At 49.0% G+C, this 26400-nt stretch overlaps 48 non-coding genes across 48 annotated transcripts; 32 read left to right on the top strand and 16 right to left on the bottom strand.

Annotated features, from left to right (window-relative positions):
• The first annotated feature begins 707 nt into the window (after positions 1 to 707).
• On the top strand, positions 708 to 781 carry TRNAN-GUU (transfer RNA asparagine (anticodon GUU)). The gene has a single exon. It is a non-coding gene; the product is annotated as a tRNA-Asn (tRNA).
• Positions 782 to 1017: 236 nt separating this feature from the next.
• Positions 1018 to 1089, top strand: TRNAW-CCA (transfer RNA tryptophan (anticodon CCA)). The gene has a single exon. It is a non-coding gene; the product is annotated as a tRNA-Trp (tRNA).
• Positions 1090 to 1160: 71 nt separating this feature from the next.
• Positions 1161 to 1231, bottom strand: TRNAG-GCC (transfer RNA glycine (anticodon GCC)). The gene has a single exon. It is a non-coding gene; the product is annotated as a tRNA-Gly (tRNA).
• Positions 1232 to 2376: 1145 nt separating this feature from the next.
• On the top strand, positions 2377 to 2450 carry TRNAN-GUU (transfer RNA asparagine (anticodon GUU)). Its single transcript has one exon. It is a non-coding gene; the product is annotated as a tRNA-Asn (tRNA).
• Positions 2451 to 2678: 228 nt separating this feature from the next.
• On the top strand, positions 2679 to 2750 carry TRNAW-CCA (transfer RNA tryptophan (anticodon CCA)). Its single transcript has one exon. It is a non-coding gene; the product is annotated as a tRNA-Trp (tRNA).
• A 71-nt stretch (positions 2751 to 2821) lies between these two features.
• Positions 2822 to 2892, bottom strand: TRNAG-GCC (transfer RNA glycine (anticodon GCC)). Its single transcript has one exon. It is a non-coding gene; the product is annotated as a tRNA-Gly (tRNA).
• Positions 2893 to 4037: 1145 nt separating this feature from the next.
• Positions 4038 to 4111, top strand: TRNAN-GUU (transfer RNA asparagine (anticodon GUU)). The gene has a single exon. It is a non-coding gene; the product is annotated as a tRNA-Asn (tRNA).
• A 228-nt stretch (positions 4112 to 4339) lies between these two features.
• TRNAW-CCA (transfer RNA tryptophan (anticodon CCA)) lies at positions 4340 to 4411 on the top strand. Its single transcript has one exon. It is a non-coding gene; the product is annotated as a tRNA-Trp (tRNA).
• Positions 4412 to 4482: 71 nt separating this feature from the next.
• TRNAG-GCC (transfer RNA glycine (anticodon GCC)) lies at positions 4483 to 4553 on the bottom strand. Its single transcript has one exon. It is a non-coding gene; the product is annotated as a tRNA-Gly (tRNA).
• Positions 4554 to 5714: 1161 nt separating this feature from the next.
• On the top strand, positions 5715 to 5788 carry TRNAN-GUU (transfer RNA asparagine (anticodon GUU)). The gene has a single exon. It is a non-coding gene; the product is annotated as a tRNA-Asn (tRNA).
• Positions 5789 to 6024: 236 nt separating this feature from the next.
• On the top strand, positions 6025 to 6096 carry TRNAW-CCA (transfer RNA tryptophan (anticodon CCA)). Its single transcript has one exon. It is a non-coding gene; the product is annotated as a tRNA-Trp (tRNA).
• A 71-nt stretch (positions 6097 to 6167) lies between these two features.
• On the bottom strand, positions 6168 to 6238 carry TRNAG-GCC (transfer RNA glycine (anticodon GCC)). The gene has a single exon. It is a non-coding gene; the product is annotated as a tRNA-Gly (tRNA).
• A 1145-nt stretch (positions 6239 to 7383) lies between these two features.
• On the top strand, positions 7384 to 7457 carry TRNAN-GUU (transfer RNA asparagine (anticodon GUU)). Its single transcript has one exon. It is a non-coding gene; the product is annotated as a tRNA-Asn (tRNA).
• A 228-nt stretch (positions 7458 to 7685) lies between these two features.
• Positions 7686 to 7757, top strand: TRNAW-CCA (transfer RNA tryptophan (anticodon CCA)). The gene has a single exon. It is a non-coding gene; the product is annotated as a tRNA-Trp (tRNA).
• A 71-nt stretch (positions 7758 to 7828) lies between these two features.
• Positions 7829 to 7899, bottom strand: TRNAG-GCC (transfer RNA glycine (anticodon GCC)). Its single transcript has one exon. It is a non-coding gene; the product is annotated as a tRNA-Gly (tRNA).
• Positions 7900 to 9044: 1145 nt separating this feature from the next.
• Positions 9045 to 9118, top strand: TRNAN-GUU (transfer RNA asparagine (anticodon GUU)). The gene has a single exon. It is a non-coding gene; the product is annotated as a tRNA-Asn (tRNA).
• A 236-nt stretch (positions 9119 to 9354) lies between these two features.
• TRNAW-CCA (transfer RNA tryptophan (anticodon CCA)) lies at positions 9355 to 9426 on the top strand. The gene has a single exon. It is a non-coding gene; the product is annotated as a tRNA-Trp (tRNA).
• Positions 9427 to 9497: 71 nt separating this feature from the next.
• Positions 9498 to 9568, bottom strand: TRNAG-GCC (transfer RNA glycine (anticodon GCC)). The gene has a single exon. It is a non-coding gene; the product is annotated as a tRNA-Gly (tRNA).
• A 1161-nt stretch (positions 9569 to 10729) lies between these two features.
• On the top strand, positions 10730 to 10803 carry TRNAN-GUU (transfer RNA asparagine (anticodon GUU)). The gene has a single exon. It is a non-coding gene; the product is annotated as a tRNA-Asn (tRNA).
• Positions 10804 to 11039: 236 nt separating this feature from the next.
• TRNAW-CCA (transfer RNA tryptophan (anticodon CCA)) lies at positions 11040 to 11111 on the top strand. The gene has a single exon. It is a non-coding gene; the product is annotated as a tRNA-Trp (tRNA).
• A 71-nt stretch (positions 11112 to 11182) lies between these two features.
• TRNAG-GCC (transfer RNA glycine (anticodon GCC)) lies at positions 11183 to 11253 on the bottom strand. The gene has a single exon. It is a non-coding gene; the product is annotated as a tRNA-Gly (tRNA).
• Positions 11254 to 12398: 1145 nt separating this feature from the next.
• On the top strand, positions 12399 to 12472 carry TRNAN-GUU (transfer RNA asparagine (anticodon GUU)). The gene has a single exon. It is a non-coding gene; the product is annotated as a tRNA-Asn (tRNA).
• A 228-nt stretch (positions 12473 to 12700) lies between these two features.
• Positions 12701 to 12772, top strand: TRNAW-CCA (transfer RNA tryptophan (anticodon CCA)). Its single transcript has one exon. It is a non-coding gene; the product is annotated as a tRNA-Trp (tRNA).
• Positions 12773 to 12843: 71 nt separating this feature from the next.
• On the bottom strand, positions 12844 to 12914 carry TRNAG-GCC (transfer RNA glycine (anticodon GCC)). Its single transcript has one exon. It is a non-coding gene; the product is annotated as a tRNA-Gly (tRNA).
• A 1161-nt stretch (positions 12915 to 14075) lies between these two features.
• TRNAN-GUU (transfer RNA asparagine (anticodon GUU)) lies at positions 14076 to 14149 on the top strand. The gene has a single exon. It is a non-coding gene; the product is annotated as a tRNA-Asn (tRNA).
• Positions 14150 to 14385: 236 nt separating this feature from the next.
• On the top strand, positions 14386 to 14457 carry TRNAW-CCA (transfer RNA tryptophan (anticodon CCA)). The gene has a single exon. It is a non-coding gene; the product is annotated as a tRNA-Trp (tRNA).
• A 71-nt stretch (positions 14458 to 14528) lies between these two features.
• Positions 14529 to 14599, bottom strand: TRNAG-GCC (transfer RNA glycine (anticodon GCC)). Its single transcript has one exon. It is a non-coding gene; the product is annotated as a tRNA-Gly (tRNA).
• A 1145-nt stretch (positions 14600 to 15744) lies between these two features.
• On the top strand, positions 15745 to 15818 carry TRNAN-GUU (transfer RNA asparagine (anticodon GUU)). Its single transcript has one exon. It is a non-coding gene; the product is annotated as a tRNA-Asn (tRNA).
• A 228-nt stretch (positions 15819 to 16046) lies between these two features.
• Positions 16047 to 16118, top strand: TRNAW-CCA (transfer RNA tryptophan (anticodon CCA)). The gene has a single exon. It is a non-coding gene; the product is annotated as a tRNA-Trp (tRNA).
• A 71-nt stretch (positions 16119 to 16189) lies between these two features.
• TRNAG-GCC (transfer RNA glycine (anticodon GCC)) lies at positions 16190 to 16260 on the bottom strand. Its single transcript has one exon. It is a non-coding gene; the product is annotated as a tRNA-Gly (tRNA).
• Positions 16261 to 17421: 1161 nt separating this feature from the next.
• On the top strand, positions 17422 to 17495 carry TRNAN-GUU (transfer RNA asparagine (anticodon GUU)). Its single transcript has one exon. It is a non-coding gene; the product is annotated as a tRNA-Asn (tRNA).
• A 236-nt stretch (positions 17496 to 17731) lies between these two features.
• TRNAW-CCA (transfer RNA tryptophan (anticodon CCA)) lies at positions 17732 to 17803 on the top strand. Its single transcript has one exon. It is a non-coding gene; the product is annotated as a tRNA-Trp (tRNA).
• A 71-nt stretch (positions 17804 to 17874) lies between these two features.
• On the bottom strand, positions 17875 to 17945 carry TRNAG-GCC (transfer RNA glycine (anticodon GCC)). The gene has a single exon. It is a non-coding gene; the product is annotated as a tRNA-Gly (tRNA).
• A 1161-nt stretch (positions 17946 to 19106) lies between these two features.
• Positions 19107 to 19180, top strand: TRNAN-GUU (transfer RNA asparagine (anticodon GUU)). Its single transcript has one exon. It is a non-coding gene; the product is annotated as a tRNA-Asn (tRNA).
• Positions 19181 to 19416: 236 nt separating this feature from the next.
• Positions 19417 to 19488, top strand: TRNAW-CCA (transfer RNA tryptophan (anticodon CCA)). Its single transcript has one exon. It is a non-coding gene; the product is annotated as a tRNA-Trp (tRNA).
• Positions 19489 to 19559: 71 nt separating this feature from the next.
• Positions 19560 to 19630, bottom strand: TRNAG-GCC (transfer RNA glycine (anticodon GCC)). Its single transcript has one exon. It is a non-coding gene; the product is annotated as a tRNA-Gly (tRNA).
• A 1145-nt stretch (positions 19631 to 20775) lies between these two features.
• TRNAN-GUU (transfer RNA asparagine (anticodon GUU)) lies at positions 20776 to 20849 on the top strand. The gene has a single exon. It is a non-coding gene; the product is annotated as a tRNA-Asn (tRNA).
• Positions 20850 to 21077: 228 nt separating this feature from the next.
• TRNAW-CCA (transfer RNA tryptophan (anticodon CCA)) lies at positions 21078 to 21149 on the top strand. Its single transcript has one exon. It is a non-coding gene; the product is annotated as a tRNA-Trp (tRNA).
• Positions 21150 to 21220: 71 nt separating this feature from the next.
• On the bottom strand, positions 21221 to 21291 carry TRNAG-GCC (transfer RNA glycine (anticodon GCC)). The gene has a single exon. It is a non-coding gene; the product is annotated as a tRNA-Gly (tRNA).
• A 1145-nt stretch (positions 21292 to 22436) lies between these two features.
• TRNAN-GUU (transfer RNA asparagine (anticodon GUU)) lies at positions 22437 to 22510 on the top strand. The gene has a single exon. It is a non-coding gene; the product is annotated as a tRNA-Asn (tRNA).
• A 228-nt stretch (positions 22511 to 22738) lies between these two features.
• Positions 22739 to 22810, top strand: TRNAW-CCA (transfer RNA tryptophan (anticodon CCA)). Its single transcript has one exon. It is a non-coding gene; the product is annotated as a tRNA-Trp (tRNA).
• Positions 22811 to 22881: 71 nt separating this feature from the next.
• On the bottom strand, positions 22882 to 22952 carry TRNAG-GCC (transfer RNA glycine (anticodon GCC)). The gene has a single exon. It is a non-coding gene; the product is annotated as a tRNA-Gly (tRNA).
• Positions 22953 to 24113: 1161 nt separating this feature from the next.
• On the top strand, positions 24114 to 24187 carry TRNAN-GUU (transfer RNA asparagine (anticodon GUU)). The gene has a single exon. It is a non-coding gene; the product is annotated as a tRNA-Asn (tRNA).
• A 228-nt stretch (positions 24188 to 24415) lies between these two features.
• Positions 24416 to 24487, top strand: TRNAW-CCA (transfer RNA tryptophan (anticodon CCA)). Its single transcript has one exon. It is a non-coding gene; the product is annotated as a tRNA-Trp (tRNA).
• A 71-nt stretch (positions 24488 to 24558) lies between these two features.
• Positions 24559 to 24629, bottom strand: TRNAG-GCC (transfer RNA glycine (anticodon GCC)). The gene has a single exon. It is a non-coding gene; the product is annotated as a tRNA-Gly (tRNA).
• Positions 24630 to 25790: 1161 nt separating this feature from the next.
• TRNAN-GUU (transfer RNA asparagine (anticodon GUU)) lies at positions 25791 to 25864 on the top strand. Its single transcript has one exon. It is a non-coding gene; the product is annotated as a tRNA-Asn (tRNA).
• Positions 25865 to 26092: 228 nt separating this feature from the next.
• Positions 26093 to 26164, top strand: TRNAW-CCA (transfer RNA tryptophan (anticodon CCA)). The gene has a single exon. It is a non-coding gene; the product is annotated as a tRNA-Trp (tRNA).
• A 71-nt stretch (positions 26165 to 26235) lies between these two features.
• On the bottom strand, positions 26236 to 26306 carry TRNAG-GCC (transfer RNA glycine (anticodon GCC)). The gene has a single exon. It is a non-coding gene; the product is annotated as a tRNA-Gly (tRNA).
• Between the last annotated feature and the right edge of the window lie 94 nt (positions 26307 to 26400).

The raw sequence follows: 26400 nt of genomic DNA, 5'->3' as shown, positions 1-26400 counted from the left end.
GGTCGGGCTTAGATCACTGGAGCCTCTGGAGATCAAGAACTCCGGAAGCCTAGGGTCAGGCCTATTGCAGAGGCATCTTGTGCCTGGCCATTCCGGGATTGTTGTGTTTCAGGGCCTAGCCATCAATACTCCTGGGATTTCTTTCCATGAGAACCCTCATGTCCCTGTCCTCCCACAAGCCCAAGCTTTTATGTAAAATAAAGTGTGCTCTGTGGGCCTTCCCCTATGTGCTCTCTGCCTAATCTCTTTCTCCCAAGCTGAGCTCTGCAGGTAAATGTATCTATCTGACTGAGGGGCTAGGGAGGGCCTTTCCCAGCAGTCTTACAAGCCAAGAGTTCAGAGAAAGCACCTGCTCTGGGAAGGAGACTCTGCTCACAGAGAAGACAAGTCCAACATAACACAGTGAAGATGGGATGGGCAAGACACACGCCTCACGGGCTGGTAGCACGCAAACAGAGGAGCAGGGAGCTACGCTAAGCAGGCAAAGAGAAAAGTCATGTATGAGTCTCATGCACTGTGACCGGTAGTAATACTGGCTCTAACACCATTAGACAGTAGTCTACACATCATAAATTACAACAGTAACAAGACACTAAGCAAATGACAAATGCTGTATGGCATAAAGACGCCTTATATAATACAAGCTCCAGGCAGGCGCACACATGTCAAGACATATATTGAGTCTCAGGAAATGTATACAGTCAATAGTCTCTGTGGCGCAATCGGTTAGCGCGTTTGGCTGTTAACCGAAAGGTTGGTGGTTCAAGCCCACCCAGGGACGTAGCCTTTTGTCTGCATGAAACACAGATACGTACCTTTGCTCTTTCCTGCGTGCGATCCTTTCCCTGAATAGTTCAATCCTCAGCGTTCTCACTGCACCTGCAGTCAATTTCAATAATTAGGATAGAAAACAAAAGGCCAAGCCCTGTAATACAACCGTAGGCATATAAGCAGAGGAAAATAAGTCAAAAGGCCCACAGCATTTGATCATCTGGCATCGAAGGCTGCAAGTGTAAGGACCTCGTGGCGCAACGGTAGCGCGTCTGACTCCAGATCAGAAGGTTGCGTGTTCAAATCACGTCGGGGTCACTGCTTACCATTTTATTCCCCACTGAGTTCATATATATCATTTCGAAAACAAAGTCAAAAGAAAGCAACCTTGCATTTGCCGGGAATCGAACCCGGGCCTCCCGCGTGGCAGGCGAGAATTCTACCACTGAACCACCAATGCTTCACATGGTGTGTTCACAGCAAGAGCTCTGTCCAAGACAGTGGTCAGGTTCACACACTTAAATTGTACACATATGAACAAAGTGTGCGCAGCAGACATGATAACGCCAACGTTTCACATGATGATGGCAAGAATCAGATGCAGGAGACTATAAGTAATAATGTCTTTGCATTTGCTGAGGTCACTGGCTTGGTACTAGAGTTGTGGTTATCAGGGCATGATGGCAGGCTGCTCCTGACAGAAGTGGCTCACAGAATGCACCCGCCAGATCACCAGCACTATTGTGTTTCAGATCATGTCACTGAACTCTCCTCCTGGAAAATCCTTCCCACCGGCTTTGCTAGATTCTGTGTCCTCCCCAAAATGCTGGGGTGAAACGGGCAGAGTTCTGCGCCCTGCGCCCCTTTACGCGTCCCTAATGCCATCCCAACGCGCCCTGGTCGGGCTTAGATCACTGGAGCCTCTGGAGATCAAGAACTCCGGAAGCCTAGGGTCAGGCCTATTGCAGAGGCATCTTGTGCCTGGCCATTCCGGGATTGTTGTGTTTCAGGGCCTAGCCATCAATACTCCTGGGATTTCTTTCCAGGAGAACCCTCATGTCCCTGTCCTCCCACAAGCCCGAGCTTTTATGTAAAATAAAGTGTGCTCTGTGGGCCTTCCCCTATGTGCTCTCTGCCTAATCTCTTTCTCCCAAGCTGAGCTCTGCAGGTAAATGTATCTATCTGACTGAGGGGCTAGGGAGGGCCTTTCCCAGCAGTCTTACAAGCCAAGAGTTCAGAGAAAGCACCTGCTCTGGGAAGGAGACTCTGCTCACAGAGAAGACAAGTCCAACATAACACAGTGAAGATGGGATGGGCAAGACACACGCCTCACGGGCTGGTAGCACGCAAACAGAGGAGCAGGGAGCTACGCTAAGCAGGCAAAGAGAAAAGTCATGTATGAGTCTCATGCACTGTGACCGGTAGTAATACTGGCTCTAACACCATTAGACAGTAGTCTACACATCATAAATTACAACAGTAACAAGACACTAAGCAAATGACAAATGCTGTATGGCATAAAGACGCCTTATATAATACAAGCTCCAAGCAGGCGCACACATGTCAAGACATATATTGAGTCTCAGGAAATGTATACAGTCAATAGTCTCTGTGGCGCAATCGGTTAGCGCGTTCGGCTGTTAACCGAAAGGTTGGTGGTTCAAGCCCACCCAGGGACGTTGCCTTTTGTCTGCATGAAACACAGATTTGCTCTTTCCTGCGTGCGATCCTTTCCCTGAATAGTTCAATCCTCAGCGTTCTCACTGCACCTGCAGTCAATTTCAATAATTAGGATAGAAAACAAAAGGCCAAGCCCTGTAATACAACCGTAGGCATATAAGCAGAGGAAAATAAGTCAAAAGGCCCACAGCATTTGTTCATCTGGCATCGAAGGCTGCAAGTGTAAGGACCTCGTGGCGCAACGGTAGCGCGTCTGACTCCAGATCAGAAGGTTGCGTGTTCAAATCACGTCGGGGTCACTGCTTACCATTTTATTCCCCACTGAGTTCATATATATCATTTCGAAAACAAAGTCAAAAGAAAGCAACATTGCATTGGCCGGGAATCGAACCCAGGCCTCCCGCGTGGCAGGCGAGAATTCTACCACTGAACCACCAATGCTTCACATGGTGTGTTCATAGGCAGAGCTCTGTCCAAGACAGTGGTCAGGTTCACACACTTAAATTGTACACATATGAACAAAGTGTGCGCAGCAGACATGATAACGCCAACGTTTCACATGATGATGGCAAGAATCAGATGCAGGAGACTATAAGTAATAATGTCTTTGCATTTGCTGAGGTCACTGGCTTGGTACTAGAGTTGTGGTTATCAGGGCATGATGGCAGGCTGCTCCTGACAGAAGTGGCTCACAGAATGCACCCGCCAGATCACCAGCACTATTGTGTTTCAGATCATGTCACTGAAGTCTCCTCCTGGAAAATCCTTCCCACTGGCTTTGCCAGATTCTGTGTCCTCCCCAAAATGCTGGGGTGAAACGGGCAGAGTTCTGCGCCCTGCGCCCCTTTACGCGTCCTTAATGCCATCCCAACGCGCCCTGGTCGGGCTTAGATCACTGGAGCCTCTGGAGATCAAGAACTCCGGAAGCCTAGGGCCAGGCCTTTTGCAGAGGCATCTTGTGCCTGGCCATTCCGGGATTGTTGTGTTTCAGGGCCTAGCCATCAATACTCCTGGGATTTCTTTCCAGGAGAACCCTCATGTCCCTGTCCTCCCACAAGCCCGAGCTTTTATGTAAAATAAAGTGTGCTCTGTGGGCCTTCCCCTATGTGCTCTCTGCCTAATCTCTTTCTCCCAAGCTGAGCTCTGCAGGTAAATGTATCTATCTGACTGAGGGGCTAGGGAGGGCCTTTCCCAGCAGTCTTACAAGCCAAGAGTTCAGAGAAAGCACCTGCTCTGGGAAGGAGACTCTGCTCACAGAGAAGACAAGTCCAACATAACACAGTGAAGATGGGATGGGCAAGACACACGCCTCACGGGCTGGTAGCACGCAAACAGAGGAGCAGGGAGCTACGCTAAGCAGGCAAAGAGAAAAGTCATGTATGAGTCTCATGCACTGTGACCGGTAGTAATACTGGCTCTAACACCATTAGACAGTAGTCTACACATCATAAATTACAACAGTAACAAGACACTAAGCAAATGACAAATGCTGTATGGCATAAAGACGCCTTATATAATACAAGCTCCAAGCAGGCGCACACATGTCAAGACATATATTGAGTCTCAGGAAATGTATACAGTCAATAGTCTCTGTGGCGCAATCGGTTAGCGCGTTCGGCTGTTAACCGAAAGGTTGGTGGTTCAAGCCCACCCAGGGACGTTGCCTTTTGTCTGCATGAAACACAGATTTGCTCTTTCCTGCGTGCGATCCTTTCCCTGAATAGTTCAATCCTCAGCGTTCTCACTGCACCTGCAGTCAATTTCAATAATTAGGATAGAAAACAAAAGGCCAAGCCCTGTAATACAACCGTAGGCATATAAGCAGAGGAAAATAAGTCAAAAGGCCCACAGCATTTGTTCATCTGGCATCGAAGGATGCAAGTGTAAGGACCTCGTGGCGCAACGGTAGCGCGTCTGACTCCAGATCAGAAGGTTGCGTGTTCAAATCACGTCGGGGTCACTGCTTACCATTTTATTCCCCACTGAGTTCATATATATCATTTCGAAAACAAAGTCAAAAGAAAGCAACCTTGCATTGGCCGGGAATCGAACCCGGGCCTCCCGCGTGGCAGGCGAGAATTCTACCACTAACCCACCAATGCTTCACATGGTGTGTTCACAGCAAGAGCTCTGTCCAAGACAGTGGTCAGGTTCACACACTTAAATTGTACACATATGAACAAAGTGTGCGCAGCAGACATGATAACGCCAACGTTTCACATGATGATGGCAAGAATCAGATGCAGGAGACTATAAGTAATAATGTCTTTGCATTTGCTGAGGTCACTGGCTTGGTACTAGAGTTGTGGTTATCAGGGCATGATGGCAGGCTGCTCCTGACAGAAGTGGCTCACAGAATGCACCCGCCAGATCACCAGCACTATTGTGTTTGAGATCATGTCACTGAACTCTCCTCCTGGAAAATCCTTCCCACTGGCTTTGCCAGATTCTGTGTCCTCCCCAAAATGCTGGGGTGAAACGGGCAGAGTTCTGCGCCCTGCGCTCCTTTACGCGTCCCTAACGCCATCCCAACGCGCCCTGGTCGGGCACAGCCCTGGTCGGGCTTAGATCACTGGAGCCTCTGGAGATCAAGAACTCCGGAAGCCTAGGGTCAGGCCTATTGCAGAGGCATCTTGTGCCTGGCCATTCCGGGATTGTTGTGTTTCAGGGCCTAGCCATCAATACTCCTGGGATTTCTTTCCATGAGAACCCTCATGTCCCTGTCCTCCCACAAGCCCGAGCTTTTATGTAAAATAAAGTGTGCTCTGTGGGCCTTCCCCTATGTGCTCTCTGCCTAATCTCTTTCTCCCAAGCTGAGCTCTGCAGGTAAATGTATCTATCTGACTGAGGGGCTAGGGAGGGCCTTTCCCAGCAGTCTTACAAGCCAAGAGTTCAGAGAAAGCACCTGCTCTGGGAAGGAGACTCTGCTCACAGAGAAGACAAGTCCAACATAACACAGTGAAGATGGGATGGGCAAGACACACGCCTCACGGGCTGGTAGCACGCAAACAGAGGAGCAGGGAGCTACGCTAAGCAGGCAAAGAGAAAAGTCATGTATGAGTCTCATGCACTGTGACCGGTAGTAATACTGGCTCTAACACCATTAGACAGTAGTCTACACATCATAAATTACAACAGTAACAAGACACTAAGCAAATGACAAATGCTGTATGGCATAAAGACGCCTTATATAATACAAGCTCCAGGCAGGCGCACACATGTCAAGACATATATTGAGTCTCAGGAAATGTATACAGTCAATAGTCTCTGTGGCGCAATCGGTTAGCGCGTTCGGCTGTTAACCGAAAGGTTGGTGGTTCAAGCCCACCCAGGGACGTAGCCTTTTGTCTGCATGAAACACAGATACGTACCTTTGCTCTTTCCTGCGTGCGATCCTTTCCCTGAATAGTTCAATCCTCAGCGTTCTCACTGCACCTGCAGTCAATTTCAATAATTAGGATAGAAAACAAAAGGCCAAGCCCTGTAATACAACCGTAGGCATATAAGCAGAGGAAAATAAGTCAAAAGGCCCACAGCATTTGATCATCTGGCATCGAAGGCTGCAAGTGTAAGGACCTCGTGGCGCAACGGTAGCGCGTCTGACTCCAGATCAGAAGGTTGCGTGTTCAAATCACGTCGGGGTCACTGCTTACCATTTTATTCCCCACTGAGTTCATATATATCATTTCGAAAACAAAGTCAAAAGAAAGCAACCTTGCATTGGCCGGGAATCGAACCCGGGCCTCCCGCGTGGCAGGCGAGAATTCTACCACTGAACCACCAATGCTTCACATGGTGTGTTCACAGCAAGAGCTCTGTCCAAGACAGTGGTCAGGTTCACACACTTAAATTGTACACATATGAACAAAGTGTGCGCAGCAGACATGATAACGCCAACGTTTCACATGATGATGGCAAGAATCAGATGCAGGAGACTATAAGTAATAATGTCTTTGCATTTGCTGAGGTCACTGGCTTGGTACTAGAGTTGTGGTTATCAGGGCATGATGGCAGGCTGCTCCTGACAGAAGTGGCTCACAGAATGCACCCGCCAGATCACCAGCACTATTGTGTTTCAGATCATGTCACTGAACTCTCCTCCTGGAAAATCCTTCCCACTGGCTTCGCCAGATTCTGTGTCCTCCCCAAAATGCTGGGGTGAAACGGGCAGAGTTCTGCGCCCTGCGCCCCTTCACGAGTCCCTAATGCCATCCCAACGCGCCCTGGTCGGGCTTAGATCACTGGAGCCTCTGGAGATCAAGAACTCCGGAAGCCTAGGGTCAGGCCTATTGCAGAGGCATCTTGTGCCTGGCCATTCCGGGATTGTTGTGTTTCAGGGCCTAGCCATCAATACTCCTGGGATTTCTTTCCAGGAGAACCCTCATGTCCCTGTCCTCCCACAAGCCCGAGCTTTTATGTAAAATAAAGTGTGCTCTGTGGGCCTTCCCCTATGTGCTCTCTGCCTAATCTCTTTCTCCCAAGCTGAGCTCTGCAGGTAAATGTATCTATCTGACTGAGGGGCTAGGGAGGGCCTTTCCCAGCAGTCTTACAAGCCAAGAGTTCAGAGAAAGCACCTGCTCTGGGAAGGAGACTCTGCTCACAGAGAAGACAAGTCCAACATAACACAGTGAAGATGGGATGGGCAAGACACACGCCTCACGGGCTGGTAGCACGCAAACAGAGGAGCAGGGAGCTACGCTAAGCAGGCAAAGAGAAAAGTCATGTATGAGTCTCATGCACTGTGACCGGTAGTAATACTGGCTCTAACACCATTAGACAGTAGTCTACACATCATAAATTACAACAGTAACAAGACACTAAGCAAATGACAAATGCTGTATGGCATAAAGACGCCTTATATAATACAAGCTCCAAGCAGGCGCACACATGTCAAGACATATATTGAGTCTCAGGAAATGTATACAGTCAATAGTCTCTGTGGCGCAATCGGTTAGCGCGTTCGGCTGTTAACCGAAAGGTTGGTGGTTCAAGCCCACCCAGGGACGTTGCCTTTTGTCTGCATGAAACACAGATTTGCTCTTTCCTGCGTGCGATCCTTTCCCTGAATAGTTCAATCCTCAGCGTTCTCACTGCACCTGCAGTCAATTTCAATAATTAGGATAGAAAACAAAAGGCCAAGCCCTGTAATACAACCGTAGGCATATAAGCAGAGGAAAATAAGTCAAAAGGCCCACAGCATTTGTTCATCTGGCATCGAAGGCTGCAAGTGTAAGGACCTCGTGGCGCAACGGTAGCGCGTCTGACTCCAGATCAGAAGGTTGCGTGTTCAAATCACGTCGGGGTCACTGCTTACCATTTTATTCCCCACTGAGTTCATATATATCATTTCGAAAACAAAGTCAAAAGAAAGCAACATTGCATTGGCCGGGAATAGAACCCAGGCCTCCCGCGTGGCAGGCGAGAATTCTACCACTGAACCACCAATGCTTCACATGGTGTGTTCATAGGCAGAGCTCTGTCCAAGACAGTGGTCAGGTTCACACACTTAAATTGTACACATATGAACAAAGTGTGCGCAGCAGACATGATAACGCCAACGTTTCACATGATGATGGCAAGAATCAGATGCAGGAGACTATAAGTAATAATGTCTTTGCATTTGCTGAGGTCACTGGCTTGGTACTAGAGTTGTGGTTATCAGGGCATGATGGCAGGCTGCTCCTGACAGAAGTGGCTCACAGAATGCACCCGCCAGATCACCAGCACTATTGTGTTTCAGATCATGTCACTGAAGTCTCCTCCTGGAAAATCCTTCCCACTGGCTTTGCCAGATTCTGTGTCCTCCCCAAAATGCTGGGGTGAAACGGGCAGAGTTCTGCGCCCTGCGCCCCTTTACGCGTCCCTAATGCCATCCCAACGCGCCCTGGTCGGGCTTAGATCACTGGAGCCTCTGGAGATCAAGAACTCCGGAAGCCTAGGGCCAGGCCTTTTGCAGAGGCATCTTGTGCCTGGCCATTCCGGGATTGTTGTGTTTCAGGGCCTAGCCATCAATACTCCTGGGATTTCTTTCCAGGAGAACCCTCATGTCCCTGTCCTCCCACAAGCCCGAGCTTTTATGTAAAATAAAGTGTGCTCTGTGGGCCTTCCCCTATGTGCTCTCTGCCTAATCTCTTTCTCCCAAGCTGAGCTCTGCAGGTAAATGTATCTATCTGACTGAGGGGCTAGGGAGGGCCTTTCCCAGCAGTCTTACAAGCCAAGAGTTCAGAGAAAGCACCTGCTCTGGGAAGGAGACTCTGCTCACAGAGAAGACAAGTCCAACATAACACAGTGAAGATGGGATGGGCAAGACACACGCCTCACGGGCTGGTAGCACGCAAACAGAGGAGCAGGGAGCTACGCTAAGCAGGCAAAGAGAAAAGTCATGTATGAGTCTCATGCACTGTGACCGGTAGTAATACTGGCTCTAACACCATTAGACAGTAGTCTACACATCATAAATTACAACAGTAACAAGACACTAAGCAAATGACAAATGCTGTATGGCATAAAGACGCCTTATATAATACAAGCTCCAGGCAGGCGCACACATGTCAAGACATATATTGAGTCTCAGGAAATGTATACAGTCAATAGTCTCTGTGGCGCAATCGGTTAGCGCGTTCGGTTGTTAACCGAAAGGTTTGTGGTTCAAGCCCACCCAGGGACGTAGCCTTTTGTCTGCATGAAACACAGATACGTACCTTTGCTCTTTCCTGCGTGCGATCCTTTCCCTGAATAGTTCAATCCTCAGCGTTCTCACTGCACCTGCAGTCAATTTCAATAATTAGGATAGAAAACAAAAGGCCAAGCCCTGTAATACAACCGTAGGCATATAAGCAGAGGAAAATAAGTCAAAAGGCCCACAGCATTTGTTCATCTGGCATCGAAGGCTGCAAGTGTAAGGACCTCGTGGCGCAACGGTAGCACGTCTGACTCCAGATCAGAAGGTTGCGTGTTCAAATCACGTCGGGGTCACTGCTTACCATTTTATTCCCCACTGAGTTCATATATATCATTTCGAAAACAAAGTCAAAAGAAAGCAACCTTGCATTGGCCGGGAATCGAACCCGGGCCTCCCGCGTGGCAGGCGAGAATTCTACCACTGAACCACCAATGCTTCACATGGTGTGTTCACAGCAAGAGCTCTGTCCAAGACAGTGGTCAGGTTCACACACTTAAATTGTACACATATGAACAAAGTGTGCGCAGCAGACATGATAACGCCAACGTTTCACATGATGATGGCAAGAATCAGATGCAGGAGACTATAAGTAATAATGTCTTTGCATTTGCTGAGGTCACTGGCTTGGTACTAGAGTTGTGGTTATCAGGGCATGATGGCAGGCTGCTCCTGACAGAAGTGGCTCACAGAATGCACCCGCCAGATCACCAGCACTATTGTGTTTCAGATCATGTCACTGAACTCTCCTCCTGGAAAATCCTTCCCACTGGCTTTGCCAGATTCTGTGTCCTCCCCAAAATGCTGGGGTGAAACGGGCAGAGTTCTGCGCCCTGCGCCCCTTTACGCGTCCCTAACGCCATCCCAACGCGCCCTGGTCGGGCACAGCCCTGGTCGGGCTTAGATCACTGGAGCCTCTGGAGATCAAGAACTCCGGAAGCCTAGGGTCAGGCCTATTGCAGAGGCATCTTGTGCCTGGCCATTCCGGGATTGTTGTGTTTCAGGGCCTAGCCATCAATACTCCTGGGATTTCTTTCCATGAGAACCCTCATGTCCCTGTCCTCCCACAAGCCCGAGCTTTTATGTAAAAGAAAGTGTCCTCTGTGGGCCTTCCCCTATGTGCTCTCTGCCTAATCTCTTTCTCCCAAGCTGAGCTCTGCAGGTAAATGTATCTATCTGACTGAGGGGCTAGGGAGGGCCTTTCCCAGCAGTCTTACAAGCCAAGAGTTCAGAGAAAGCACCTGCTCTGGGAAGGAGACTCTGCTCACAGAGAAGACAAGTCCAACATAACACAGTGAAGATGGGATGGGCAAGACACACGCCTCACGGGCTGGTAGCACGCAAACAGAGGAGCAGGGAGCTACGCTAAGCAGGCAAAGAGAAAAGTCATGTATGAGTCTCATGCACTGTGACCGGTAGTAATACTGGCTCTAACACCATTAGACAGTAGTCTACACATCATAAATTACAACAGTAACAAGACACTAAGCAAATGACAAATGCTGTATGGCATAAAGACGCCTTATATAATACAAGCTCCAGGCAGGCGCACACATGTCAAAACATATATTGAGTCTCAGGAAATGTATACAGTCAATAGTCTCTGTGGCGCAATCGGTTAGCGCGTTTGGCTGTTAACCGAAAGGTTGGTGGTTCAAGCCCACCCAGGGACGTAGCCTTTTGTCTGCATGAAACACAGATACGTACCTTTGCTCTTTCCTGCGTGCGATCCTTTCCCTGAATAGTTCAATCCTCAGCGTTCTCACTGCACCTGCAGTCAATTTCAATAATCAGGATAGAAAACAAAAGGGCAAGCCCTGTAATACAACCGTAGGCATATAAGCAGAGGAAAATAAGTCAAAAGGCCCACAGCATTTGATCATCTGGCATCGAAGGCTGCAAGTGTAAGGACCTCGTGGCGCAACGGTAGCGCGTCTGACTCCAGATCAGAAGGTTGCGTGTTCAAATCACGTCGGGGTCACTGCTTACCATTTTATTCCCCACTGAGTTCATACATATCATTTCGAAAACAAAGTCAAAAGAAAGCAACCTTGCATTGGCCGGGAATCGAACCCGGGCCTCCCGCGTGGCAGGCGAGAATTCTACCACTGAACCACAAATGCTTCACATGGTGTGTTCACAGCAAGAGCTCTGTCCAAGACAGTGGTCAGGTTCACACACTTAAATTGTACACATATGAACAAAGTGTGCGCAGCAGACATGATAACGCCAACGTTTCACATGATGATGGCAAGAATCAGATACAGGAAACTATAAGTAATAATGTCTTTGCATTTGCTGAGGTCACTGGCTTGGTACTAGAGTTGTGGTTATCAGGGCATGATGGCAGGCTGCTCCTGACAGAAGTGGCTCACAGAATGCACCCGCCAGTTCACCAGCACTATTGTGTTTCAGATCATGTCACTGAACTCTCCTCCTGGAAAATCCTTCCCACTGGCTTTGCCAGATTCTGTGTCCTCCCCAAAATGCTGGGGTGAAACGGGCAGAGTTCTGCGCCCTGCGCCCCTTTACGCGTCCCTAATGCCATCCCAACGCGCCCTCGTCGGGCTTAGATCACTGGAGCCTCTGGAGATCAAGAACTCCGGAAGCCTAGGGTCAGGCCTATTGCAGAGGCATCTTGTGCCTGGCCATTCCGGGATTGTTGTGTTTCAGGGCCTAGCCATTAATACTCCTGGGATTTCTTTCCAGGAGAACCCTCATGTCCCTGTCCTCCCACAAGCCCGAGCTTTTATGTAAAATAAAGTGTGCTCTGTGGGCCTTCCCCTATGTGCTCTCTGCCTAATCTCTTTCTCCCAAGCTGAGCTCTGCAGGTAAATGTATCTATCTGACTGAGGGGCTAGGGAGGGCCTTTCCCAGCAGTCTTACAAGCCAAGAGTTCAGAGAAAGCACCTCCTCTGGGAAGGAGACTCTGCTCACAGAGAAGACAAGTCCAACATAACACAGTGAAGATGGGATGGGCAAGACACACGCCTCACGGGCTGGTAGCACGCAAACAGAGGAGCAGGGAGCTACGCTAAGCAGGCAAAGAGAAAAGTCATGTATGAGTCTCATGCACTGTGACCGGTAGTAATACTGGCTCTAACACCATTAGACAGTAGTCTACACATCATAAATTACAACAGTAACAAGACACTAAGCAAATGACAAATGCTGTATGGCATAAAGACGCCTTATATAATACAAGCTCCAAGCAGGCGCACACATGTCAAGACATATATTGAGTCTCAGGAAATGTATACAGTCAATAGTCTCTGTGGCGCAATCGGTTAGCGCGTTCGGCTGTTAACCGAAAGGTTGGTGGTTCAAGCCCACCCAGGGACGTTGCCTTTTGTCTGCATGAAACACAGATTTGCTCTTTCCTGCGTGCGATCCTTTCCCTGAATAGTTCAATCCTCAGCGTTCTCACTGCACCTGCAGTCAATTTCAATAATTAGGATAGAAAACAAAAGGCCAAGCCCTGTAATACAACCGTAGGCATATAAGCAGAGGAAAATAAGTCAAAAGGCCCACAGCATTTGTTCATCTGGCATCGAAGGCTGCAAGTGTAAGGACCTCGTGGCGCAACGGTAGCGCGTCTGACTCCAGATCAGAAGGTTGCGTGTTCAAATCACGTCGGGGTCACTGCTTACCATTTTATTCCCCACTGAGTTCATATATATCATTTCGAAAACAAAGTCAAAAGAAAGCAACCTTGCATCGGCCGGGAATCGAACCCGGGCCTCCCGCGTGGCAGGCGAGAATTCTACCACTGAACCACCAATGCTTCACATGGTGTGTTCACAGCAAGAGCTCTGTCCAAGACAGTGGTCAGGTTCACACACTTAAATTGTACACATATGAACAAAGTGTGCGCAGCAGACATGATAACGCCAACGTTTCACATGATGATGGCAAGAATCAGATGCAGGAGACTATAAGTAATAATGTCTTTGCATTTGCTGAGGTCACTGGCTTGGTACTAGAGTTGTGGTTATCAGGGCATGATGGCAGGCTGCTCCTGACAGAAGTGGCTCACAGAATGCACCCGCCAGATCACCAGCACTATTGTGTTTGAGATCATGTCACTGAACTCTCCTCCTGGAAAATCCTTCCCACTGGCTTTGCCAGATTCTGTGTCCTCCCCAAAATGCTGGGGTGAAACGGGCAGAGTTCTGCGCCCTGCGCCCCTTTACGCGTCCCTAACGCCATCCCAACGCGCCCTGGTCGGGCACAGCCCTGGTCGGGCTTAGATCACTGGAGCCTCTGGAGATCAAGAACTCCGGAAGCCTAGGGTCAGGCCTATTGCAGAGGCATCTTGTGCCTGGCCATTCCGGGATTGTTGTGTTTCAGGGCCTAGCCATCAATACTCCTGGGATTTCTTTCCATGAGAACCCTCATGTCCCTGTCCTCCCACAAGCCCAAGCTTTTATGTAAAATAAAGTGTGCTCTGTGGGCCTTCCCCTATGTGCTCTCTGCCTAATCTCTTTCTCCCAAGCTGAGCTCTGCAGGTAAATGTATCTATCTGACTGAGGGGCTAGGGAGGGCCTTTCCCAGCAGTCTTACAAGCCAAGAGTTCAGAGAAAGCACCTGCTCTGGGAAGGAGACTCTGCTCACAGAGAAGACAAGTCCAACATAACACAGTGAAGATGGGATGGGCAAGACACACGCCTCACGGGCTGGTAGCACGCAAACAGAGGAGCAGGGAGCTACGCTAAGCAGGCAAAGAGAAAAGTCATGTATGAGTCTCATGCACTGTGACCGGTAGTAATACTGGCTCTAACACCATTAGACAGTAGTCTACACATCATAAATTACAACAGTAACAAGACACTAAGCAAATGACAAATGCTGTATGGCATAAAGACGCCTTATATAATACAAGCTCCAGGCAGGCGCACACATGTCAAGACATATATTGAGTCTCAGGAAATGTATACAGTCAATAGTCTCTGTGGCGCAATCGGTTAGCGCGTTTGGCTGTTAACCGAAAGGTTGGTGGTTCAAGCCCACCCAGGGACGTAGCCTTTTGTCTGCATGAAACACAGATACGTACCTTTGCTCTTTCCTGCGTGCGATCCTTTCCCTGAATAGTTCAATCCTCAGCGTTCTCACTGCACCTGCAGTCAATTTCAATAATTAGGATAGAAAACAAAAGGCCAAGCCCTGTAATACAACCGTAGGCATATAAGCAGAGGAAAATAAGTCAAAAGGCCCACAGCATTTGATCATCTGGCATCGAAGGCTGCAAGTGTAAGGACCTCGTGGCGCAACGGTAGCGCGTCTGACTCCAGATCAGAAGGTTGCGTGTTCAAATCACGTCGGGGTCACTGCTTACCATTTTATTCCCCACTGAGTTCATATATATCATTTCGAAAACAAAGTCAAAAGAAAGCAACCTTGCATTGGCCGGGAATCGAACCCGGGCCTCCCGCGTGGCAGGCGAGAATTCTACCACTGAACCACCAATGCTTCACATGGTGTGTTCACAGCAAGAGCTCTGTCCAAGACAGTGGTCAGGTTCACACACTTAAATTGTACACATATGAACAAAGTGTGCGCAGCAGACATGATAACGCCAACGTTTCACATGATGATGGCAAGAATCAGATGCAGGAGACTATAAGTAATAATGTCTTTGCATTTGCTGAGGTCACTGGCTTGGTACTAGAGTTGTGGTTATCAGGGCATGATGGCAGGCTGCTCCTGACAGAAGTGGCTCACAGAATGCACCCGCCAGATCACCAGCACTATTGTGTTTCAGATCATGTCACTGAACTCTCCTCCTGGAAAATCCTTCCCACCGGCTTTGCTAGATTCTGTGTCCTCCCCAAAATGCTGGGGTGAAACGGGCAGAGTTCTGCGCCCTGCGCCCCTTTACGCGTCCCTCATGCCATCCCAACGCGCCCTGGTCGGGCTTAGATCACTGGAGCCTCTGGAGATCAAGAACTCCGGAAGCCTAGGGTCAGGCCTATTGCAGAGGCATCTTGTGCCTGGCCATTCCGGGATTGTTGTGTTTCAGGGCCTAGCCATCAATACTCCTGGGATTTCTTTCCAGGAGAACCCTCATGTCCCTGTCCTCCCACAAGCCCGAGCTTTTATGTAAAATAAAGTGTGCTCTGTGGGCCTTCCCCTATGTGCTCTCTGCCTAATCTCTTTCTCCCAAGCTGAGCTCTGCAGGTAAATGTATCTATCTGACTGAGGGGCTAGGGAGGGCCTTTCCCAGCAGTCTTACAAGCCAAGAGTTCAGAGAAAGCACCTGCTCTGGGAAGGAGACTCTGCTCACAGAGAAGACAAGTCCAACATAACACAGTGAAGATGGGATGGGCAAGACACACGCCTCACGGGCTGGTAGCACGCAAACAGAGGAGCAGGGAGCTACGCTAAGCAGGCAAAGAGAAAAGTCATGTATGAGTCTCATGCACTGTGACCGGTAGTAATACTGGCTCTAACACCATTAGACAGTAGTCTACACATCATAAATTACAACAGTAACAAGACACTAAGCAAATGACAAATGCTGTATGGCATAAAGACGCCTTATATAATACAAGCTCCAAGCAGGCGCACACATGTCAAGACATATATTGAGTCTCAGGAAATGTATACAGTCAATAGTCTCTGTGGCGCAATCGGTTAGCGCGTTCGGCTGTTAACCGAAAGGTTGGTGGTTCAAGCCCACCCAGGGACGTTGCCTTTTGTCTGCATGAAACACAGATTTGCTCTTTCCTGCGTGCGATCCTTTCCCTGAATAGTTCAATCCTCAGCGTTCTCACTGCACCTGCAGTCAATTTCAATAATTAGGATAGAAAACAAAAGGCCAAGCCCTGTAATACAACCGTAGGCATATAAGCAGAGGAAAATAAGTCAAAAGGCCCACAGCATTTGTTCATCTGGCATCGAAGGCTGCAAGTGTAAGGACCTCGTGGCGCAACGGTAGCGCGTCTGACTCCAGATCAGAAGGTTGCGTGTTCAAATCACGTCGGGGTCACTGCTTACCATTTTATTCCCCACTGAGTTCATATATATCATTTCGAAAACAAAGTCAAAAGAAAGCAACATTGCATTGGCCGGGAATCGAACCCAGGCCTCCCGCGTGGCAGGCGAGAATTCTACCACTGAACCACCAATGCTTCACATGGTGTGTTCATAGGCAGAGCTCTGTCCAAGACAGTGGTCAGGTTCACACACTTAAATTGTACACATATGAACAAAGTGTGCGCAGCAGACATGATAACGCCAACGTTTCACATGATGATGGCAAGAATCAGATGCAGGAGACTATAAGTAATAATGTCTTTGCATTTGCTGAGGTCACTGGCTTGGTACTAGAGTTGTGGTTATCAGGGCATGATGGCAGGCTGCTCCTGACAGAAGTGGCTCACAGAATGCACCCGCCAGATCACCAGCACTATTGTGTTTCAGATCATGTCACTGAAGTCTCCTCCTGGAAAATCCTTCCCACTGCCTTTGCCAGATTCTGTGTCCTCCCCAAAATGCTGGGGTGAAACGGGCAGAGTTCTGCGCCTTGCGCCCCTTTACGCGTCCCTAACGCCATCCCAACGCGCCCTGGTCGGGCACAGCCCTGGTCGGGCTTAGATCACTGGAGCCTCTGGAGATCAAGAACTCCGGAAGCCTAGGGTCAGGTCTATTGCAGAGGCATCTTGTGCCTGGCCATTCCGGGATTGTTGTGTTTCAGGGCCTAGCCATCAATACTCCTGGGATTTCTTTCCATGAGAACCCTCATGTCCCTGTCCTCCCACAAGCCCGAGCTTTTATGTAAAATAAAGTGTGCTCTGTGGGCCTTCCCCTATGTGCTCTCTGCCTAATCTCTTTCTCCCAAGCTGAGCTCTGCAGGTAAATGTATCTATCTGACTGAGGGGCTAGGGAGGGCCTTTCCCAGCAGTCTTACAAGCCAAGAGTTCAGAGAAAGCACCTGCTCTGGGAAGGAGACTCTGCTCACAGAGAAGACAAGTCCAACATAACACAGTGAAGATGGGATGGGCAAGACACACGCCTCACGGGCTGGTAGCACGCAAACAGAGGAGCAGGGAGCTACGCTAAGCAGGCAAAGAGAAAAGTCATGTATGAGTCTCATGCACTGTGACCGGTAGTAATACTGGCTCTAACACCATTAGACAGTAGTCTACACATCATAAATTACAACAGTAACAAGACACTAAGCAAATGACAAATGCTGTATGGCATAAAGACGCCTTATATAATACAAGCTCCAGGCAGGCGCACACATGTCAAGACATATATTGAGTCTCAGGAAATGTATACAGTCAATAGTCTCTGTGGCGCAATTGGTTAGCGCGTTCGGCTGTTAACCGAAAGGTTGGTGGTTCAAGCCCACCCAGGGACGTAGCCTTTTGTCTGCATGAAACACAGATACGTACCTTTGCTCTTTCCTGCGTGCGATCCTTTCCCTGAATAGTTCAATCCTCAGCGTTCTCACTGCACCTGCAGTCAATTTCAATAATTAGGATAGAAAACAAAAGGCCAAGCCCTGTAATACAACCGTAGGCATATAAGCAGAGGAAAATAAGTCAAAAGGCCCACAGCATTTGTTCATCTGGCATCGAAGGCTGCAAGTGTAAGGACCTCGTGGCGCAACGGTAGCGCGTCTGACTCCAGATCAGAAGGTTGCGTGTTCAAATCACGTCGGGGTCACTGCTTACCATTTTATTCCCCACTGAGTTCATATATATCATTTCGAAAACAAAGTCAAAAGAAAGCAACCTTGCATTGGCCGGGAATCGAACCCGGGCCTCCCGCGTGGCAGGCGAGAATTCTACCACTAACCCACCAATGCTTCACATGGTGTGTTCACAGCAAGAGCTCTGTCCAAGACAGTGGTCAGGTTCACACACTTAAATTGTACACATATGAACAAAGTGTGCGCAGCAGACATGATAACGCCAACGTTTCACATGATGATGGCAAGAATCAGATGCAGGAGACTATAAGTAATAATGTCTTTGCATTTGCTGAGGTCACTGGCTTGGTACTAGAGTTGTGGTTATCAGGGCATGATGGCAGGCTGCTCCTGACAGAAGTGGCTCACAGAATGCACCCGCCAGATCACCAGCACTATTGTGTTTGAGATCATGTCACTGAACTCTCCTCCTGGAAAATCCTTCCCACTGGCTTTGCCAGATTCTGTGTCCTCCCCAAAATGCTGGGGTGAAACGGGCAGAGTTCTGCGCCCTGCGCCCCTTTACGCGTCCCTAACGCCATCCCAACGCGCCCTGGTCGGGCACAGCCCTGGTCGGGCTTAGATCACTGGAGCCTCTGGAGATCAAGAACTCCGGAAGCCTAGGGTCAGGCCTATTGCAGAGGCATCTTGTGCCTGGCCATTCCGGGATTGTTGTGTTTCAGGGCCTAGCCATCAATACTCCTGGGATTTCTTTCCATGAGAACCCTCATGTCCCTGTCCTCCCACAAGCCCGAGCTTTTATGTAAAATAAAGTGTGCTCTGTGGGCCTTCCCCTATGTGCTCTCTGCCTAATCTCTTTCTCCCAAGCTGAGCTCTGCAGGTAAATGTATCTATCTGACTGAGGGGCTAGGGAGGGCCTTTCCCAGCAGTCTTACAAGCCAAGAGTTCAGAGAAAGCACCTGCTCTGGGAAGGAGACTCTGCTCACAGAGAAGACAAGTCCAACATAACACAGTGAAGATGGGATGGGCAAGACACACGCCTCACGGGCTGGTAGCACGCAAACAGAGGAGCAGGGAGCTACGCTAAGCAGGCAAAGAGAAAAGTCATGTATGAGTCTCATGCACTGTGACCGGTAGTAATACTGGCTCTAACACCATTAGACAGTAGTCTACACATCATAAATTACAACAGTAACAAGACACTAAGCAAATGACAAATGCTGTATGGCATAAAGACGCCTTATATAATACAAGCTCCAGGCAGGCGCACACATGTCAAGACATATATTGAGTCTCAGGAAATGTATACAGTCAATAGTCTCTGTGGCGCAATCGGTTAGCGCGTTCGGCTGTTAACCGAAAGGTTGGTGGTTCAAGCCCACCCAGGGACGTAGCCTTTTGTCTGCATGAAACACAGATACGTACCTTTGCTCTTTCCTGCGTGCGATCCTTTCCCTGAATAGTTCAATCCTCAGCGTTCTCACTGCACCTGCAGTCAATTTCAATAATTAGGATAGAAAACAAAAGGCCAAGCCCTGTAATACAACCGTAGGCATATAAGCAGAGGAAAATAAGTCAAAAGGCCCACAGCATTTGATCATCTGGCATCGAAGGCTGCAAGTGTAAGGACCTCGTGGCGCAACGGTAGCGCGTCTGACTCCAGATCAGAAGGTTGCGTGTTCAAATCACGTCGGGGTCACTGCTTACCATTTTATTCCCCACTGAGTTCATATATATCATTTCGAAAACAAAGTCAAAAGAAAGCAACCTTGCATTGGCCGGGAATCGAACCCGGGCCTCCCGCGTGGCAGGCGAGAATTCTACCACTGAACCACCAATGCTTCACATGGTGTGTTCACAGCAAGAGCTCTGTCCAAGACAGTGGTCAGGTTCACACACTTAAATTGTACACATATGAACAAAGTGTGCGCAGCAGACATGATAACGCCAACGTTTCACATGATGATGGCAAGAATCAGATGCAGGAGACTATAAGTAATAATGTCTTTGCATTTGCTGAGGTCACTGGCTTGGTACTAGAGTTGTGGTTATCAGGGCATGATGGCAGGCTGCTCCTGACAGAAGTGGCTCACAGAATGCACCCGCCAGATCACCAGCACTATTGTGTTTCAGATCATGTCACTGAACTCTCCTCCTGGAAAATCCTTCCCACTGGCTTCGCCAGATTCTGTGTCCTCCCCAAAATGCTGGGGTGAAACGGGCAGAGTTCTGCGCCCTGCGCCCCTTCACGAGTCCCTAATGCCATCCCAACGCGCCCTGGTCGGGCTTAGATCACTGGAGCCTCTGGAGATCAAGAACTCCGGAAGCCTAGGGTCAGGCCTATTGCAGAGGCATCTTGTGCCTGGCCATTCCGGGATTGTTGTGTTTCAGGGCCTAGCCATCAATACTCCTGGGATTTCTTTCCAGGAGAACCCTCATGTCCCTGTCCTCCCACAAGCCCGAGCTTTTATGTAAAATAAAGTGTGCTCTGTGGGCCTTCCCCTATGTGCTCTCTGCCTAATCTCTTTCTCCCAAGCTGAGCTCTGCAGGTAAATGTATCTATCTGACTGAGGGGCTAGGGAGGGCCTTTCCCAGCAGTCTTACAAGCCAAGAGTTCAGAGAAAGCACCTGCTCTGGGAAGGAGACTCTGCTCACAGAGAAGACAAGTCCAACATAACACAGTGAAGATGGGATGGGCAAGACACACGCCTCACGGGCTGGTAGCACGCAAACAGAGGAGCAGGGAGCTACGCTAAGCAGGCAAAGAGAAAAGTCATGTATGAGTCTCATGCACTGTGACCGGTAGTAATACTGGCTCTAACACCATTAGACAGTAGTCTACACATCATAAATTACAACAGTAACAAGACACTAAGCAAATGACAAATGCTGTATGGCATAAAGACGCCTTATATAATACAAGCTCCAAGCAGGCGCACACATGTCAAGACATATATTGAGTCTCAGGAAATGTATACAGTCAATAGTCTCTGTGGCGCAATCGGTTAGCGCGTTCGGCTGTTAACCGAAAGGTTGGTGGTTCAAGCCCACCCAGGGACGTTGCCTTTTGTCTGCATGAAACACAGATTTGCTCTTTCCTGCGTGCGATCCTTTCCCTGAATAGTTCAATCCTCAGCGTTCTCACTGCACCTGCAGTCAATTTCAATAATTAGGATAGAAAACAAAAGGCCAAGCCCTGTAATACAACCGTAGGCATATAAGCAGAGGAAAATAAGTCAAAAGGCCCACAGCATTTGTTCATCTGGCATCGAAGGCTGCAAGTGTAAGGACCTCGTGGCGCAACGGTAGCGCGTCTGACTCCAGATCAGAAGGTTGCGTGTTCAAATCACGTCGGGGTCACTGCTTACCATTTTATTCCCCACTGAGTTCATATATATCATTTCGAAAACAAAGTCAAAAGAAAGCAACATTGCATTGGCCGGGAATAGAACCCAGGCCTCCCGCGTGGCAGGCGAGAATTCTACCACTGAACCACCAATGCTTCACATGGTGTGTTCATAGGCAGAGCTCTGTCCAAGACAGTGGTCAGGTTCACACACTTAAATTGTACACATATGAACAAAGTGTGCGCAGCAGACATGATAACGCCAACGTTTCACATGATGATGGCAAGAATCAGATGCAGGAGACTATAAGTAATAATGTCTTTGCATTTGCTGAGGTCACTGGCTTGGTACTAGAGTTGTGGTTATCAGGGCATGATGGCAGGCTGCTCCTGACAGAAGTGGCTCACAGAATGCACCCGCCAGATCACCAGCACTATTGTGTTTCAGATCATGTCACTGAAGTCTCCTCCTGGAAAATCCTTCCCACTGGCTTTGCCAGATTCTGTGTCCTCCCCAAAATGCTGGGGTGAAACGGGCAGAGTTCTGCGCCCTGCGCCCCTTTACGCGTCCCTAATGCCATCCCAACGCGCCCTGGTCGGGCTTAGATCACTGGAGCCTCTGGAGATCAAGAACTCCGGAAGCCTAGGGCCAGGCCTTTTGCAGAGGCATCTTGTGCCTGGCCATTCCGGGATTGTTGTGTTTCAGGGCCTAGCCATCAATACTCCTGGGATTTCTTTCCAGGAGAACCCTCATGTCCCTGTCCTCCCACAAGCCCGAGCTTTTATGTAAAATAAAGTGTGCTCTGTGGGCCTTCCCCTATGTGCTCTCTGCCTAATCTCTTTCTCCCAAGCTGAGCTCTGCAGGTAAATGTATCTATCTGACTGAGGGGCTAGGGAGGGCCTTTCCCAGCAGTCTTACAAGCCAAGAGTTCAGAGAAAGCACCTGCTCTGGGAAGGAGACTCTGCTCACAGAGATGACAAGTCCAACATAACACAGTGAAGATGGGATGGGCAAGACACACGCCTCACGGGCTGGTAGCACGCAAACAGAGGAGCAGGGAGCTACGCTAAGCAGGCAAAGAGAAAAGTCATGTATGAGTCTCATGCACTGTGACCGGTAGTAATACTGGCTCTAACACCATTAGACAGTAGTCTACACATCATAAATTACAACAGTAACAAGACACTAAGCAAATGACAAATGCTGTATGGCATAAAGACGCCTTATATAATACAAGCTCCAAGCAGGCGCACACATGTCAAGACATATATTGAGTCTCAGGAAATGTATACAGTCAATAGTCTCTGTGGCGCAATCGGTTAGCGCGTTCGGCTGTTAACCGAAAGGTTGGTGGTTCAAGCCCACCCAGGGACGTTGCCTTTTGTCTGCATGAAACACAGATTTGCTCTTTCCTGCGTGCGATCCTTTCCCTGAATAGTTCAATCCTCAGCGTTCTCACTGCACCTGCAGTCAATTTCAATAATTAGGATAGAAAACAAAAGGCCAAGCCCTGTAATACAACCGTAGGCATATAAGCAGAGGAAAATAAGTCAAAAGGCCCACAGCATTTGTTCATCTGGCATCGAAGGCTGCAAGTGTAAGGACCTCGTGGCGCAACGGTAGCGCGTCTGACTCCAGATCAGAAGGTTGCGTGTTCAAATCACGTCGGGGTCACTGCTTACCATTTTATTCCCCACTGAGTTCATATATATCATTTCGAAAACAAAGTCAAAAGAAAGCAACCTTGCATTGGCCGGGAATCGAACCCGGGCCTCCCGCGTGGCAGGCGAGAATTCTACCACTGAACCACCAATGCTTCACATGGTGTGTTCATAGGCAGAGCTCTGTCCAAGACAGTGGTCAGGTTCACACACTTAAATTGTACACATATGAACAAAGTGTGCGCAGCAGACATGATAACGCCAACGTTTCACATGATGATGGCAAGAATCAGATGCAGGAGACTATAAGTAATAATGTCTTTGCATTTGCTGAGGTCACTGGCTTGGTACTAGAGTTGTGGTTATCAGGGCATGATGGCAGGCTGCTCCTGACAGAAGTGGCTCACAGAATGCACCCGCCAGATCACCATCACTATTGTGTTTCAGATCATGTCACTGAACTCTCCTCCTGGAAAATCCTTCCCACTGGCTTTGCCAGATTCTGTGTCCTCCCCAAAATGCTGGGGTGAAACGGGCAGAGTTCTGCGCCCTGCGCCCCTTTACGCGTCCCTAACGCCATCCCAACGCGCCCTGGTCGGGCACAGCCCTGGTCGGGCTTAGTTCACTGGAGCCTCTGGAGATCAAGAACTCCGGAAGCCTAGGGTCAGGTCTATTGCAGAGGCATCTTGTGCCTGGCCATTCCGGGATTGTTGTGTTTCAGGGCCTAGCCATCAATACTCCTGGGATTTCTTTCCAGGAGAACCCTCATGTCCCTGTCCTCCCACAAGCCCGAGCTTTTATGTAAAATAAAGTGTGCTCTGTGGGCCTTCCCCTATGTGCTCTCTGCCTAATCTCTTTCTCCCAAGCTGAGCTCTGCAGGTAAATGTATCTATCTGACTGAGGGGCTAGGGAGGGCCTTTCCCAGCAGTCTTACAAGCCAAGAGTTCAGAGAAAGCACCTGCTCTGGGAAGGAGACTCTGCTCACAGAGAAGACAAGTCCAACATAACACAGTGAAGATGGGATGGGCAAGACACACGCCTCACGGGCTGGTAGCACGCAAACAGAGGAGCAGGGAGCTACGCTAAGCAGGCAAAGAGAAAAGTCATGTATGAGTCTCATGCACTGTGACCGGTAGTAATACTGGCTCTAACACCATTAGACAGTAGTCTACACATCATAAATTACAACAGTAACAAGACACTAAGCAAATGACAAATGCTGTATGGCATAAAGACGCCTTATATAATACAAGCTCCAGGCAGGCGCACACATGTCAAGACATATATTGAGTCTCAGGAAATGTATACAGTCAATAGTCTCTGTGGCGCAATCGGTTAGCGCGTTCGGCTGTTAACCGAAAGGTTGGTGGTTCAAGCCCACCCAGGGACGTTGCCTTTTGTCTGCATGAAACACAGATTTGCTCTTTCCTGCGTGCGATCCTTTCCCTGAATAGTTCAATCCTCAGCGTTCTCACTGCACCTGCAGTCAATTTCAATAATTAGGATAGAAAACAAAAGGCCAAGCCCTGTAATACAACCGTAGGCATATAAGCAGAGGAAAATAAGTCAAAAGGCCCACAGCATTTGTTCATCTGGCATCGAAGGCTGCAAGTGTAAGGACCTCGTGGCGCAACGGTAGCGCGTCTGACTCCAGATCAGAAGGTTGCGTGTTCAAATCACGTCGGGGTCACTGCTTACCATTTTATTCCCCACTGAGTTCATATATATCATTTCGAAAACAAAGTCAAAAGAAAGCAACCTTGCATTGGCCGGGAATCGAACCCGGGCCTCCCGCGTGGCAGGCGAGAATTCTACCACTGAACCACCAATGCTTCACATGGTGTGTTCACAGCAAGAGCTCTGTCCAAGACAGTGGTCAGGTTCACACACTTAAATTGTACACATATGAACAAAGTGTGCGCAGCAGACATGATAACGCCAACGTTTCACATGATGATGGCAAGAATCAGATGCAGGAGACTATAAGTAATAATGTCTTTGCATTTGCTGAGGTCACTGGCTTGGTACTAGAGTTGTGGTTATCAGGGCATGATGGCAGGCTGCTCCTGACAGAAGTGGCTCACAGAATGCACCCGCCAGATCACCAGCACTATTGTGTTTGAGATCATGTCACTGAACTCTCCTCCTGGAAAATCCTTCCCACTGGCTTTGCCAGATTCTGTGTCCTCCCCAAAATGCTGGGGTGAAACGGGCAGAGTTCTGCGCCCTGCGCCCCTTTACGCGTCCCTAACGCCATCCCAACGCGCCCTGGTCGGGCACAGCCCTGGTCGGGCTTAGATCACTGGAGCCTCTGGAAATCAAGAACTCCGGAAGCCTAGGGTCAGGCCTATTGCAGAGGCATCTTGTGCCTGGCCATTCCGGGATTGTTGTGTTTCAGGGCCTAGCCATCAATACTCCTGGGATTTCTTTCCATGAGAACACTCATGTCCCTGTCCTCCCACAAGCCCGAGCTTTTATGTAAAATAAAGTGTGCTCTGTGGGCCTTCCCCTATGTGCTCTCTGCCTAATCTCTTTCTCCCAAGCTGAGCTCTGCAGGTAAATGTATCTATCTGACTGAGGGGCTAGGGAGGGCCTTTCCCAGCAGTCTTACAAGCCAAGAGTTCAAAGTAAGCACCTGCTCTGGGAAGGAGACTCTGCTCACAGAGAAGACAAGTCCAACATAACACAGTGAAGATGGGATGGGCAAGACACACGCCTCACGGGCTGGTAGCACGCAAACAGAGGAGCAGGGAGCTACGCTAAGCAGGCAAAGAGAAAAGTCATGTATGAGTCTCATGCACTGTGACCGGTAGTAATACTGGCTCTAACACCATTAGACAGTAGTCTACACATCATAAATTACAACAGTAACAAGACACTAAGCAAATGACAAATGCTGTATGGCATAAAGACGCCTTATATAATACAAGCTCCAGGCAGGCGCACACATGTCAAGACATATATTGAGTCTCAGGAAATGTATACAGTCAATAGTCTCTGTGGCGCAATCGGTTAGCGCGTTCGGCTGTTAACCGAAAGGTTGGTGGTTCAAGCCCACCCAGGGACGTTGCCTTTTGTCTGCATGAAACACAGATTTGCTCTTTCCTGCGTGCGATCCTTTCCCTGAATAGTTCAATCCTCAGCGTTCTCACTGCACCTGCAGTCAATTTCAATAATTAGGATAGAAAACAAAAGGCCAAGCCCTGTAATACAACCGTAGGCATATAAGCAGAGGAAAATAAGTCAAAAGGCCCACAGCATTTGTTCATCTGGCATCGAAGGCTGCAAGTGTAAGGACCTCGTGGCGCAACGGTAGCGCGTCTGACTCCAGATCAGAAGGTTGCGTGTTCAAATCACGTCGGGGTCACTGCTTACCATTTTATTCCCCACTGAGTTCATATATATCATTTCGAAAACAAAGTCAAAAGAAAGCAACCTTGCATTGGCCGGGAATCGAACCCGGGCCTCCCGCGTGGCAGGCGAGAATTCTACCACTGAACCACCAATGCTTCACATGGTGTGTTCACAGCAAGAGCTCTGTCCAAGACAGTGGTCAGGTTCACACACTTAAATTGTACACATATGAACAAAGTGTGCGCAGCA

The sequence above is a fragment of the Lissotriton vulgaris genome, chromosome 1_1 (assembly GCF_964263255.1).
Source record: "Lissotriton vulgaris chromosome 1_1, aLisVul1.2, whole genome shotgun sequence".
Taxonomy (NCBI): Eukaryota; Metazoa; Chordata; class Amphibia; order Caudata; family Salamandridae; genus Lissotriton; species Lissotriton vulgaris.
This window is presented reverse-complemented; position numbering and strand designations above follow the sequence as displayed.